The sequence below is a fragment of the Meriones unguiculatus genome, chromosome 14 (genome assembly GCF_030254825.1).
Source record: "Meriones unguiculatus strain TT.TT164.6M chromosome 14, Bangor_MerUng_6.1, whole genome shotgun sequence".
Lineage (NCBI taxonomy): Eukaryota > Metazoa > Chordata > Mammalia > Rodentia > Muridae > Meriones > Meriones unguiculatus.
In genome coordinates, this window is record NC_083361.1 from 53,203,405 (window position 1) to 53,218,964 (window position 15,560).

At 47.6% G+C, this 15,560-nt stretch overlaps 1 protein-coding gene across 7 annotated transcripts in view; it reads left to right on the forward strand.

Annotated features, from left to right (window-relative positions):
* Positions 1-15,560, forward strand: part of Apba2 (amyloid beta precursor protein binding family A member 2) — a 236,214-nt gene that overhangs the window by 102,525 nt on the left and 118,129 nt on the right. For 3 of the 7 annotated variants that reach the window (XM_060367275.1, XM_060367274.1, XM_060367281.1), the window contains exon 3: positions 14,730-14,783. The exons of 2 other annotated variants lie outside the window; for them this stretch is intronic. The gene's annotated coding sequence lies outside the window, so the exon portion shown is untranslated. The remainder of the gene's footprint in view (positions 1-14,729; positions 14,784-15,560) is intronic. 2 more of the 7 variants (XM_060367277.1, XM_060367276.1) reach the window with 1 other exon arrangement.

A 15,560-nucleotide genomic window follows, 5' to 3' on the forward strand; every position in this document is an offset into this window, starting at 1 on the left:
GCAAACCATCCCTGTCTGTGGCAGCCTGTTCAGGTATCGGGTGTGGTTGTCCACACTTGGCAGGAGTCTCGTGTACACTTTCCTGTCCCTGTAGAGTCCCTCTCTGAATGCATCAATGGCTACCTGCCTACATTAGCAGATGGTTGCAGGACACATGTGGCCTCATGGTGGGGAGATTGGGTGGGGGGAATCTGTCCGGATTGTCAGTTAGATCTGGTCTGTGGCTGTAAGTAATGAACCTGCTTCTGGGATCTCAGGTGTTTGGGCCCTGAATGGTATGGCTTATCCGATTGTTCTTTGGGTCTTTGCATCAGTTACTGAATTGGGCTAGGGTGAGGGGATCAAGCCAATGCAGAAAGAGCCAGCTAACCAGCAGAACAGGGCTTATTTGTGTTGCTAATTAAAAGAAAATTTATTCCTGAAGGCTGCCTTAAGATTTCCCATGAGCACAAGAGGGCAAACCAAGGTCAAAGCTGTCTTTTAGAAATGGGAACCACTCCATGTAGCTCAAGCCCTTAGTAGAGTCACTGCTGCCATTAGGCTCGGCAGTAGGAGAGCTCCAACTGGATTTAATTTCTCATAACTTCTACTGTGTAAGACTGGAAAAGTGGACCTGCCTTCAAGGCAATAAAGAAGAAAGAAGTGTGTGTGTGTGTGTGTTTTGTGTGCCTGGCCCGATATTTTGATAGGCGTGTGGGGACTTGGTGGACTCTGCTTTTTGGATGATCAGGCTATCTGTCTCTCTGACGTGGTTTCTCATCCATTAACCCCCTTCATGCAGTTAACAAAATCACATTTCACAGTGACATGAATCTTTTTTCTCATGCAATTGAGAAGTCCAGATCAGTTGGTTTCAGGCAAGATTTGATCTAGTGACTTGATTTTGTTACCTCGGTACTGTTTCTCTTTGCTTTCTCTCCTACTTTATCAGCTTCATCCTGGAGTGGGTTCATATATTCTCATGTGATCTGGTGCATATATTTTAGCTTTCAATATTTCTAGTTTTGCTATGGAAAAAATTATCTGCAGTCCTTAGAGTAACCCCTGAAAACAGAACAAAGGCCCAAAGGAGATGAAATGACCTTCTCCCAATGTCATAAGAGTGACAAGATCCCAGGAGATTCACCATTCAAAGTTGTGTTCTATTAGAACTAAATTATTGGACGAAAAAAAAATTTTGGTGAAGATAGACACAAACAAACCAAAACAATGATTATCATGGTAGGGAAAACGGACAAAGAGGTGCTGGAGAGCCATGACAAACTCAGAGACATCTGGTGGTGTGATGAGAGATTACATCCCTCCAGAGCTCACAGGAGCCTGGCATGGCTGCCCACAGAACTGGTGTCACCCACTCTAGAAGCCAAATTGAGATTTGGTCATGGGCCACCGTTGGCAATGACTCTAGGTTGCTGTCATCTCTCTGTAACAATGAAAAATGTGATGCAAGACTCCGTTCACAGCAGTGGAAGCCATGCTTTGGGTTTCCCCTCTATGTTAGAGTTCTCTGGGAGAATGGATCGGAGTAGTTCACACAATATGGTCTGGGTAGTCCAACCATGACTGTTTCACATGGATAGACCAAGAACTCAGTAGCTTTTCATTTTCTGAAGCTAAGTGTGTCAGCACTTTCAAGCTGGTGCTGAAGGTCAGAGGGATTCCAGGAGAGCTGCTTTCCTTCAGCCCACATTAGAAGCTGGAAGTTACTGGGTTCTGCTATCACTGAGGGAATGTCTCAGCAGCAATAGCAGCAGCAACAGCAGAGTAGTTGAACTTACCAGTGAGAAGCAAAGGCAAGGAGGCAAAAGGAAACGCTTCCCCTTCAGACATCCTTAAATCCGGGCAGCCACCCATATTGAGGGCAGAGTCATCACATTTCAATTATTGTAATCAAGACTGTCCTTCACAAGCATTCTTGGAGATGAGTCTTAATCCAGGCAGTCCTTCACAGGTGTGTCCTGGAGGATGCAGCGATCTCAAGTGATGTTGGATCTAGTCTGACACTAGACGTCATAGGTTTATCAAGATGGGGAGAGGCTGGAGAGATGGCTAAACAGTTAAGAGTCTTCTCATAGAGGACTTAACTTTGGTTCCAAATTCTTTTGTCTAGGGCTCAGGATCACCTGTAACTCCAACTATTTGGATCTGATGATCTGATGTCTTCTGACTTTTGAAGGTACTTGTGACAGATAAACAGGCAGGCAGACAGACACAGAGAGACAGACAGACAGACAGACAGACACACACACACACACACACACACACACACACACACAAATCAGGAAGAACTTGGTGAAGCAGGAAGATGTAGAGTAGGTTGTCTGCCCATGTCTCCATTCTGCAATTTGGCTATGGGACCTTCAAGTACAGAGGCCCTGAGATGCCAGCATTATCTCAGTGTTGAAGAGACTTAATTACCTATAGGATTCCCGCATTTGGAAGGTTAAGAATGTCTGTGAACAATCTCAGCCCAACCAAAATGTGTGATTAATTCAGCTGTCACATAGAAGGGGTGAAATTCGTGGGCTGGTAAGGTGTCCTAGTAGCCAGTCCTGGCCACCTTGGGACTCATGTGATGGAAAGATAACTGGGATCTGATGATCTGATATCCTGTCACTGCCGAAGGTACTTGTGACAGACAGACAGGCAGGCACACACACACACACGTTCTCTCTCTAAAACATCAGCAAGAAGCTTGGAAGCTGGCTCTCTGACCTCCACAAGTGTGTGGTGGTATATGCACTTGTACACACACACACACACACACACACAGGCACACACACATACACAGAGGTATACATGTATGCATGCTCACATGCACACACACTAAATAAATGGAAAGTGTAAAGAAAGAAAAACTCACTTTCTTGCTATTGCTTCCATCAGAAATGTATATTATATTCATGGTGCATTTGTGGCAGTGTTTGAGTAATTGGTTTTAGTTGTGACTTGGATGTCATCATCTGAGTCCTGTCTGACATGAAGTTTGACGTTTGGGGACATGCACAGCAGTTTTCTGTGTCTTTCGTTCTCCAGTGCATTGTTTTCTAGAGTCTCTTAGCATATTGAAAACAAACAAACAATGAAACTCAGAAGTGACTTTTTTCTTCAAAGCTTGTGTGGATACAGACATTCCCAGGACACAGGAAGTGAACAAGGTCATCAGCAGGTCACTCTCAGGGTGGGCCACGTGGCCTGTGATGATTAATACTGATTGTCAACTTGATTGCATCAAGACGCACCTGGAGATTACTATTTCACAGCTCTGGGTGTGTCTGTGAGGGTGCTTCCAGAGGGAACTTGAGAATGGGGAAGATGCTCCTCAGTGGTGGCACTAGGAGTGGGGATGGGCCAGCACAGGTATCCTCTTTCCCCACTTCCTGTCGCCATAATGTGAACAGCCTTCCCCCTCACCTTTGTCTTCAGCCTGGATGTTCGGCTTGAGCTCAAGCCCCAAAGTGACAGAGCCAGCCAGCCACCGACTCCTTTCTGCTTTTTATATGATTTGTTGTTGTTTTGTTTTGTCAGTTCAGAGTAACTAACACATCAGTTCTACCAGCAGCTGAGCTTCTCCTCCCTACGTGTGGAAGACAAGTTCTAGGGCCCTGGGACAGATCACTGTCCTCTGGGAGGCCCATGACTGCAGGAGGGTATTGTGGGGAGCATTTTAGGAGTCAGTTCACAGGACCTTCTGCTCCACAGCACGGAGGCCATCTTGTGGTCCCCACTCCTGCGCAAGAGTCTTTCTTACGTACCAGTCATGACAGAAAACCTTTGCCATGTGGTCTCCTCTGCTGACTCCATCTTTAAATGTGTTCTAGAGAGCAGCTCAGCCTCTCTCACTTGGTGTGAGGCAGAGGTGGCCAATGACTTTTGCTGTTGTGCATACAAAGGTGGCAAAGTAGTAGCTGTGTAGTCAGGCACTCTAGGCACTGTGCTTGGCACTACAGGTGCTAGGATGGGTACAGGGTGACTTGGAGAGCTCGTAGCGGGGATGGTGTCTGGTATCACCTAGGTACTGCCCCTTATGTGGAATCATGTGACCAAGGGCTGGGGTTTACTGAGTAGCTCTGGGTGATATGACCCTGACAGCCTTAAAACAAAATGATGTTTTGTTTTGTTTTTTTCCCCACAGAGCTCTTTTAAGTCACACAGTAAGCCTGTGGCACAGATTCCTAGGGAATCCCTTCCCTGCTTAACTGCTACAAGGTTCCTGACCCGGGTCCCTATTCTAATTTTGATATTGAGTGTCCCCCTCCAAATGCATCAAAAACTTGGTCCCCAGCTGGGTGTGGTCACACAGGCCTGTAATCCCAGCACTCAGGGAGACAGAAGCAGGCAGATTTCTTTGAGTTCAAGGCCAGCCTGGTCTACAAAGTGAGGCCAGGACAGCTAGGGCTACACAGAGAAACCCTTTCTTGAAACAAAACAAAACAAGCAAACAAACAAAAACTTGGTCCCCAGCCTGTGAAACTATTGGGAGGAGGTAGGTCTGGAGGCAGGGAGGAAGTTAGATTGGTGGGGGCGTGCCTTTTCACACGGGTCCTGCTTTCTTCCCTCTTGAGTCTACCTGCTCCCTTCGTGGTGCCCTTTTGCCATGACTGCTGATCCACAGCCCAGAAGCAAAGGGACTGGAGCATCTGAAACTGAGACAAAGCAGACTTTTCCTTCACGCTCTGTTGCAGTGGGGAATGCTGACTGCTGCAGTCACAGAGCCCCCAGAATCCAGCTGGCACCAACCTCAGGCCCGCAGATGGCCTCTGAGAGGTGACTCAAGGAAGGCTATTGTCCCGAAAGCCAGAGAGGGACTGGGGTTACTCCAGGTAAGCTCAGCAGTGAGCATAGCCTGGTAGGTAGCGGGGACAGACCCCCCTGCCTCCAGCCATCTCCGTGGGAGTAACGGATCTGCTTGGGATGTAGGACAGTTTGACTTGGGTCCCAAACACCGGAGTGCAGGGCTGTCTGTCATCACAGCCCTTCCAGATCTCAGAGGGCCAATGCCGGAAGGCTTGGGACAGCAAGCACTTCCGGAAAGAGGAGGCGGGAAGAGGAACTGGGCTGGCTGAATCCTACTGAAGCCCCAGGCCCCCTCTACTGACATAAGAGCATGAGGTGGGGATGGGCACGCTTTTCTTCTGTTTGCATCTCTCACTTCTCCCGTGGTCCAGCTGTAGGGTGATCAATGATGAGAAACACACAATGTCATTTCTTAACAAATCAAGGTCAAAGGAAAACAGGAAAAGCCTCAACTAAAAACTGTGTCACTTTGGCCCAAATGTTTTAGCAGAAGGGAAGCAAGCTTGGAATTTATTGGGCATGCTGTTGTGTCTGTTCTCAGATGGTGGCAAGGAAGGTGGCTGGCTGCTTTAATCAATGTCAACTTTGGATGGCTCACTGGATGGCATGTTTGCAGGGGTACATGCATGTGTGCCTGTGTGTGTGCATACATGTGTGTATATGTGTCTCTGTCTAGACACATGTATGCAGACAACTCTAACAGTCAGTTTTCTCCTAAAACTGTGGGTCCCAGGGATTGAACTCACATCACAGGGCTTGGCAGCAGGTGACTCTACCTGATGAGGCATCTTGCCAGCCGGTGATTCTGATGTATGGTCTTGGTAACGATTTACAACGAGACACCTTCAGTGGCTTGACGGTGAGGTATTGCGATGGATCTAGACTCTTATCATAGCAGCTGGGCCAACAGGAAGCCTCCTGTCCTGAACGCCTGCTCTCACTAGTCACGCAGACATGGCCTGCTTTCTTCTCTGTGCTAGGAACAAGACATTTTGTCTAGTACCCTAGGGAGATGAACCCGCTTTTGAAGGGTTTATTAAAAAAAAAATGGGAGCACATTTAAAGCACCAAGGAATGCAGTGTGCAACCCTCTCCCTGTTTGTATCTTCTTCTGTCTCACGGGGAGCACCACTGCTTTCATTTGTTGCTTTTGTTGCTCCTGCACGGTGTTTATAAATATGCCCCTTCTTGTTATTTTATAGGCTGTCTGCCAGCCCTTTGTAAATGATATCAGGGCACAGCATTTATTTTTCGTCTCTAGTTGCCTTCTTTGCTTAACCTTCTGCTGGGGAGTGTCACCCACAGGAGTCGTAGCTGGAGCATGCCTTGTCAGCGCTGCATGGTGGTGCTTGCCGGTTCCCACTGATGGATGGTCATCTGCTCTCCAGCTTCCGGCGGTTAAGAACAAGACTGTCGTGGATATTTATGTGTGTATCTTTGTGATTGCGAGCCAGATTTGTGAGGCGTGCTTAACAAGGAATTGCTTTGGGATTGAGGGTATGAATCTTAAATTTTACTAGGAGTAGCCAAATTGCCTTTGAGAGTGGGTGCGTGCGGCAAGGAGCATTCCTACCCATGTGGGTGAGTCTCCTCTTTGCCCTTTCCTTGGCAAGACTCAGCATTTCAGATGTTTTTAGTATTTGTTAATCTCAGTGTATTCTCTACCTGGGGTGGCTTGAATGAGAATGGCCTCCATAGGCTCATATATTTGAATGCTTGGTTCCCAGTTATTGGAACTATTTGGGAAGGATTAGGAAGTGTGGCGTTGTTGGAGATGGTGTGTCAATGGGGGTGCGCTTTGAGGTTTCAAAAGCCCACACCAGGTCCAGTCTCTCACATACTCTGTCTGCCTCTTGCTTGTCAATCAGGAAGTAAGCTCTCAGCTACTGATCCTGATCCTCATCCTGCCAGCCATCCTGCTCCATGCTCCCCCCCTCACCATCTGAAACTGTAAGCCCCAATAAACTCTTTCTTCTATAAATTGCCTTGGTCTCGGTGCCTTCACAGCAATAGAAAAGTAATCAAGACACCACACATGAGGCCTTGGTTCCCATTCCCTGCCTGCCGCTGAGATGGACCACCTTTCACACATTTATATATTTATAATTGATTTTAGCTGCTTGCTCTGGGATGACTGGGCCTCCTCTTTGTCCCATTTCATCTTTTTCTGTGCCCCAGTCTAATCCATTGTTTGATTTATGTATTGCAGATATGTTTTTCCTTCTATTCCTTTCAGTGTGGCACAGGGTTAAGAGTGTGGACTTCAGAGCCATCCTGTCAGGATTAAAAAATAGGTTGGGTACTTCCTCTGTGGCCTTGGCCAAACTAATTTATCTGTGAATGAGGCTGGGAAGGGAAAGAGGTTTTTAATCTGTGAAGCAGCATATTTGTCCTTTTCCTGTGCTATCACAGAACACCACAGCTTGAACAACTTATAAAGAAGAGACATTTCTGTGGCTCACGTTTATGCCATCTGGGGAAGGCAATATGAAGGTACTCACATCTGATAAGACCTGTATCATCCATGGCTGAAGATGAAAGGCAAAGGCCGAGAGGGAGACTGAGAGGCAGGAGAAAGAGAAGTGGGCTGAGCTCATCATCAGTCTGAAACCCACTCCCGGGATAACTAAACCACTCCCTTGATATCCACATCAATGCATTCATGAGGCTAGAGACCTGATTTAAGTACGTTTGAAAGGTCCTGAAGCTCAACATTTGCATTTAGGTTAGATCTCCAATGGGTGAACTGTGGGGGACACAGTTGAACTGTTCCAGATGGGGGTGAACTTCATCTAGTCCATCTAACGTGACACTGCCCTGCAAGGTCACATGGGAACCTGTACACGGGCAATGCTACCCTGTCCAAGGGAGCTGTGTCCTCTTTTGATGGGCTGGCAGGCACTGCTGCGCTTGGCTCTCAGCCTTCTACACAGCCCTCCCTTCAATCCCCAAGCTGCCTGAATAGAAAACGAAATCCCAGCTTCCCTCCAGGGGATGCCTGGGAATTGGAAGGCATCAAGCTCCTCCTCACAGCAAAAATAGAAGCTTTATTTGCTTTGGAGAAGATGAGAGTGAGAAGGGCATCCAGCAGAGGTGGCTGGGAAGGCTGGGGGCCCCTCACTGGTCCAGCACACCTTGAGGTTGGATGCAGCTGTGCTGATCTGCCAACAAGCTGTCCCTTCCCTTTCATCCTGGCCTCCCACTAGCATCGCTTTTGGTCCATGACATCCACAGTCTTGGCATCCGAGGCCCAGTTTTTAATACCTCAGTCTTGAACTGTCTGTCCTCTGGCGAGGTTCCAGAAAACAGGATGAGTTTAATGTGGAGAAACATTGGGAGAATATGTCAAAGATTATAGGTTAGGCAGGCCTGCCAAGAAGGGTACAGAAAACCGTGCTCTGTCCCATGGTGGCATGGGCTGCACAAGGGCAGACTCACTGAAAAGCAAAGCACAGCTGCGGCAGGCGACCACTAGTTCCAGAAAAGCTGTTAATAAAGCAGTCATGCCTTTCTCAGGATGTGTTCTGAGAAGTGTTGTGCAGATCCTATACTAAGGTACTGTGGCATCATTGTGGGTGTGATCTCCATCCACTGTCATTTATGTGCTGTTTGGCATCACTTGGATGCTGTGACACCATCAAGTGTATAATCTGGGTCTGTTGTCATCAATGAGGTGCCTTACTGACCAGCTCTTGTTATGCGCTGTGTGTCTATGTTTGGGAGTGCCTTGGAGTATTGTCTGCAGAAGCAGACACTGGGTAAGCCACAGAGTGAGGTCCGCAGTGCTGCCTCTTGGGCACATTTCTGAGCCAGAAAGACTGGTGGTTTGAGAACAAGTTTCAGAGTATGGAACCAATAGAAATAGTTTACATCTGTCCCCTCAACTCTGCCTTCAGGGTGGTACCAGGGATCCCGCTGGAGGCAACAGTCACGTTGAAAGAACTAGTCTGAGCCAGTGAAAACATCTCCCACACAGGCTCTGCTGTCAGACCGGGAGCAGGAAGTGAGAGGCTAGTAGCTCAGGGTCACCTGTTGACCTGGCCCATCACCTCCAGGCTTTGAGTGATATTCTTTCCAAGTCTGAGGTCTGTAACCATTTTCTTGAGGACAGTTTGCACATTATTTTTAAGTCTCTTCAATAGCATAGTCAGAAGCACCTGCTGTAACCAGCAGTTGTTTTTGAAACTTTGAGATCATCAAAGACTCCCTTTAAATCCAGCCTGTTCCCAAAACATTTGCACAAATAAGAGTCTCGAGGTTTGGGCTTTCTATTCTGAAGATTCAGCTTGCACAGGAGGAAAATAACACACTCTCATCTTTATAAATAGAGATTATTATTAGCGCTGAAAACTTTGCAGTCAGCTTAGGGACTTGGCTATTCAGAATGTTAACATCTTACTTATAAACAGTACCTGGGCTTCCGCAGTTACCATCTCTCCTTCCCACTGGCTGTGAGGACCTGGGGACCCTTTCTGAGCTCAGCCGCTCTTTGCTCGTAGAAACCCTGCTACAACCAGCTCTTGGAGTTGAGCCTCTGGGCTCCTGTCTTTATTTGGCCTGAAAGATTCTTGCTCTGTCCACCTGAGCACTGTCTCTGGAGACAGTGTGACAGACATACACCCTTGCTCCTACAATAGCCAATGGACGTCCATTGCCTGCAGAATGTAGGCTTTCCTCTCCTGAAAAGTCCCATCCTGGGTGTTATGTGGTTTTAGCCCCATCTGTGGGGTGGTGAGACATCCTGTTGTGTTCTTCTCAGGGCAGTTTGGATGGGGTCTCCAGTACCAGGACATAGGAGACCATCTGTTCTATCGCCTACCTGTCCAGTGCCTGCTTCTGTCAGCGAGGCAGCTCTAGGGTAAGCAAGTTACCCAGCCAATAGTCCGAGGATACAGACACCAGATTGGCGCCAGGGAACGGGGGAGGAAGTGCAGGAGGAAGCCTTGTCTCTGATGCTTCTGGACCAGTCCTTCTGACAAGGACTCCTTGAGCCATCTCAGGGCCTCTGCAGTATGTGGCCAGGGTCCTGTTCACAGATGTCTGCAGGATTACTATCCCTCTTTTCACTGTGTTTGTTCTCTATCCCAAGCACAGGGTTCTGACCATCCCCAGTCTGTGTGTCCAGCACCTAGCTCTTTACACTATGAAGTTATCTAGTTAGCACAAGGAAGTTAATAGCTCTGACCACAGCTCTGTGGTCAGCAGGGTATTAGAGGCAGCCAACCAGTCCTCTGCCTCTCTGATGGTTTGCAGGGGTAGGCTCAGAGTTCTCAGCTCTACCCTGTGAGTTGGATGTGTTCATGCCTCCATCTTCCTGGTTTCTCACTCCTTCCAGGACTTTATGAAGCTGTAACACGTGCCTTACATTTCCTAAGAAAATGCTTTCAAGGTTGCTTCTGACGTGTGTGTGTGTGTGTGTGTGTGTGTGTGTGTGTGTGTGTGTGATCCCTGTACATGCCTGAGCTTCTTCGATAGGGACCTTGGCTTTGGATTGATTGTTCAATGAGATGCCCTGCCAGGGGTGGTAGTGGGGTTCTGTTGATACACACACAGATACACACACACACACACACACATATGCTATATGATTGATATGTCTGTGTGTTTGGCATACATGTGTACACACACATGATCTGGGACCTCCCATGATCCATCAGAACTAATCAGCATATTCTGAGCCATCCCCTCTAAGGAATTTCTACTTCCAGAATGCCTGGAAACACACCATTTCAAAGGCTGTGTTTGACCACAGACGAACTTATTCCCAGAAACTTGCATGTTAAAAAGTACAGGACAAATGGCGTCAGTTGAAGTGGTGTCTTATGAGAATGTTAATGAATCCTGGAACTGACTGCCAGCAATCACAACAGTTATCTTCCGGTAAGAAGCTGGGCCTCAGGAGTGCCATATGACAACAGAGAGCTGAAAGCTATTCATTGGATGTATTTTCTGTGTCTAATTCCTACTGTAGACAGAATAGCCCAGAGTACCTTTGCTTCTATGGTGCTTCCTAAGGCAGGGTACTCTCGAAGGCTCTGTACCCTGGAGGATCCTACAGTAGGCATGGGGCAGGAGGAATCCTTTGGCTTGAATTTGCATGTCTTTTCGTGGAAGCTGAGCTGTATGGTCAACTATCTCCAGCCTCCATCCAAAACCAAAGCCTCTGAGTGGGTAGAGCTCCTGGGGTGTAAAGCGTGTTAGTCCTGTGGGAAGACTTTCAGCCTAAAGGCTGCAGAGGACTAGGAAATTATTCTAAAGATGGCTGTGGGGGCTAGAGAATGAGAATCAGGTGCTGTCCTAATCACAAATGGCTAAGGGGGCCTGCCATGGCCACTCGGGGCAGGGGTGGGAGGCTGGGGGTGGGGGAGGAGAAAGGAGAGGGAAAGAGTTTGGCAATGGTAGGAATGGCTGGACACAACAGATGTGTGGAGAAGCCCAGGTAACCCCAGCGGGCATGCTGTACTCCTGTGTCCTTTATAGACTGGCAAGCACTTGAATTTTCTGGTGACCCAGTTAACTACAGGGATGGCTACTGACCCTTCTGGCCTTCAATGGCCTTCTCCTCGTCTCAAGAAGGTCCTGGGGACAGCGTGAGGAACTGGGGGTGGTTCGGGGTCTGAGTGGTAGGTGACCTTGCATTTGAATTAAAAGGCTGCTGGGAAATTGGAGAAGATAAACATGAAAAGAATGCAAATGAATTGCATCAGAGTGGACAGGAGCCCTGACTCCACATCCACCGGGGATGGCTGCGTGGAGCCTATAAATAGACACTTAAAGCCTGGTTCTAAATTGAGTTCAGATGTGGGCCTGTTTCCTCGAATGGAAAAGTATTTGTGTAAGGTATAACACACACCACTGTTTCCGTGCTGGAGGATTTTGTGCTTTCTTGGGGACTCTATGTGGAGCAGGCGGGGGATGTGCTGCTGCAGATGAATGAGGCTCTGTCCTTCCCAGGGGCCTCAGAGAAGAGACCGAGCTGTAAAGACAGGCTCTCCAGGGAAGGAGACACTGGCAGTTCTTTGAGGGCAGGGGAGTGAGTCCCTGGACAGGGTCTGGCTTTTCCCAGGTGCCCCTGGTCAGGAGCAGAAGCTAGATTTAGTGCACACAAGGACCTCCACAGGCCCGCAGTGAATTGGGATGATGCCAGGTGGTCTGGAGTGGGAGGTGAGATGCGTGCTTTCGGGAAGGAGCATAACCTGTGTGGTGGGATGAAGATTCTATTTCCCAGCCAATCTTCCTGGAGGCTCTCTGGCTGCATTACTCCATTTTCTCTTAGGCTAATCGACACCTACAGATGGATACTTTGGGGAAAGGGGTGCTTTATTTTAGTCCTCGGTTCTGGAGGCCGAGGGTTAAGAGCTGCATGTTGGGACGGCCATCCTGCTGGCAGCAGCCTCAGGGGTGCTTGCACGGCCTCAAATGGTGAGCAAAAGAGCAAGAGTGCTGTGTGTTCAGATTTCTCTCCCTCTCTGATAAGGCCACCAGGGCAAGTTGTGGGAGCTTAAGATGGCCAGGCCTATCCTGATCATCTCCCTCCAAGCACCAGGGTCAGCATAAGTTCTCATCTCCAAATATCTCACAGCAGAAACTAAACTCCCAACAGTAGTCGTACAAAGGACAAGCCATTTTCAGAGCTCAGCACTGGTTGACTAGCTTGGGACCACAGAGCCACGTCCCAACCAGTCCAGGAGCAATGCCCTTTCCTGATGTGCAAGTAAAGTGTTTTGCCCCCAGAGCTGTGCCATGTATACTATGCACTAACTTGGTAATTCATTGGTTTTGAAGGTTCTCAGGTGGGACACTTATGCTGTGTACCAGGTCATCTGTTTGATGTGAGTGTGGCTGCAGGTGCTGTTCTGGGTGTGTGTGTGGGGGGGGGGGGATTGCTGGATGCCACCTTCCCAAGTGCCTTTCCAGCAGATCCTTTCTCTCTTGCCTTAATTTCTTAATGTGTGTGTGTGTGTGTATCTATATCTATCTATCTATCTATCTATCTATCTATCTATCTATCTATCTATCTATCTATCTATCTATATGCTACTTTCTCCCTCTTGCTACCTCTCCACTGGGGTGTGTGTGGGTGTGTGTGTGTGTATGTGTGTGTGTATACATGTGTGTGTGGAGACCAGAGATGAAAGTTGAGGGTCAGTCTGTAGGTGCCACCTACCATACTTTTTGAGATAAGGTCTTTCATTGGCTGAGTTTTGGATATCTTCTTTCCACCTCCTCAGTGCTCTGTCCAGTTGGCTGTGCTTTGTGTTTTGTTTTTTTTAATGTGGGTTCTGGGGTTGGGCCTTGGATCCTCATGCTTGTGCTGTCTGTCGTTAAGCACTTGGCTGGCTGTTCTATCTCCCCAGCCTCGATAGTTGTTTTCCTCTACATTCATGCGGATGCTGTGAAGGCCTTTGTTGATGCGCACACAGGAGGCAAGCAGCTCATACTGACTGTACTTTGGGAAGTGAGTACATGGTTGAATCGATCACTTGAGTGTGATAAAGAGGCTGCTCCAGAGAGCCAGAAACTGTAAGGCACTGAGACTCTATATATTCACCAGACCTTTGGGAAGGACCTGGGCAGCTCTGCGAATACCAGCCCTTGATACTCTGTTGAGGGCACAGATGTTAAGGGTTCGCAGGTCCCTTACCAGTCTTTTAGAGGATTCTAGTCATTTCTGTCTGGGTGTGGGGCATTTGCACAGGCTAGGGGGGGGGGCAGATGAAATTCTCCAATGATGACCTGCTGCTAAGAATATCCGCCCAGGGATCTGAGAGTGACCATCTGGCTTTGTTGGAAATGTGATAGTGCAAGTCCAGATTGGGCCTTTGTCACTGAGTAGAAGCCATTGTCTGCTTGTGCCCTTTTCTTCTCCCCAGTAAAGCCACCCACTGTGACCTCAGATCCCTCAGCAGGTAGAAGGTGAATTGTCCATCCAGTGTAGCTGCCTCTGAAGCCTCTGCCCTGGGCCTTCTACCTTGGAAGGCCTCAGAAGGAGGCCTTTTAAAAGGCAGCAGAGCAGCTGGGAGGTGACTCAGTCTAGCCAGCTAGTGAGCTCTGGGTTCAGAGACTGTCTTAAAAAATATGAAGAGCAACTGAGGAAGACACTTGAGGGTGGCTTTTGACCTTCACATCCATGCACACACACACACACACACACACACACACACACACACACAGAGAGAGAGAGAGAGAGAGAGCTCACCACACAGAATAAAAAGAAACAGAAAATCCTTTATAATTTCATCCTGTTTTAGCTGTAGCATATGGAGAAGGCGATTGGACTCAGTTTTGAGGACAGATAAACCATTCTTTCCTTCCTGATCCTACTCAAGGTCTGGTCTTAAATCCCTCAAGTCTGTTGGCTTTCCTCCTCAGCTTTCATTTGTAAAGTGGTCTCTGTTTACGGGAAGCTGAGGGGGTTCTCCTTCTGGTTTCTTAATGAACGATCATGGCCAGGAGGGAGAGCTGAGACCCTTGAGAGAGAAAGTGAGGGACATCCTGTCTCTTCTTTTAATAACTCTTCATTGTCCTCCAGCCCTCACATGGACCTCAGCCTTCTTTGAAAGTGTCTCAGAACGAGGGTTCTGCAACCACTGGGGTCAAGCTTTGTTGTAGGAAAATGCATATTCATGAGGTCTTTGAAGCGCCTCATTAATATGCAGGTAGTCTCTCCTTCTAGAATGGTACATAAGCCATCATTATTTGCCCAACACGTTTTTCTTAAGGCAATAATTATGCAATGAAGTGCCTAAAGAAACATTTTAATTATTTGTTTAGGCTACTTTCTCTCTTCTCGTTGGAATTATAATTCGTTCACTTTTGCAAGTGACTCAGAGGCTCTCATTTAAACTTGTATGCATGGAAGAGCTCTATGTAAGCACCATCGTTATTTCTAGAATTAAGTCATTTCTTCTCTTCCTTCTGCTTTATTCCAGGAAGACTGGATCACCAGGAGGGCTTTCAGAACATTGTCAAGGCACTCATTTTTGGTAAGAAATCAGAGGTGGTCCTGCACAAAGCCAGATGGTCTTGTGTGGAGTAAAAGCTGTCTTGCTTGGAATTTCTTCTTACTTCTGCCATATAGAAACTGGGATTGCCTCAGCAGAGGGACAGTACAGGGCAAGCAGACCAGTGCCATGTGAATTTCCAGGGTCATGCATGGGTATAGATAGTTCAGTGCTCCTGGGCACGGACCTTTGAAGCTGGTATTTGACTGCCAAGGAGAAGACAGAGCCTGAGCTCACCATTAGTCATTTACTTTGCCTGCAACTAGTCTTCACAAGCCCCCCACAGCAGTTTGTACTTTTTCTTTTTCCTTTCTCAGACTAGTGTTCTGAGCACTTGCCTGCCTGGAGAATCCCATGTATTAAAGGCTGAGATTAGCAACAGACCTTTCAGTATCTAACACAGACAACTGCTATAGGTTGAGTGTCCCCAGTCTGAAAATTAGACATCCTAAATGCTGTTGAATCAAGCTCACTTTTTGAACAATAGTGAGCAAGGACCCATTGTCAGTCTCCAACATTGCAAACAAACAAATGATAAAAACAAAGCCTCCAGACAAAACAAAAATAAAACATCAGTAACATACAAAACAAACAATCTGGCAAACATTTCTAAGTCTAAAGACTCCAAAACCCTAAGCACTTCTGGTCCCAAGCATTTTGGATAAGAGTTACTTAACCTCTAGTGTGCTTTAAGAAGCAAGCCATTGGGAAATGCTAGGGAGCCAAGCACAAAACATCCGATTTAGATAAGAAAACGGC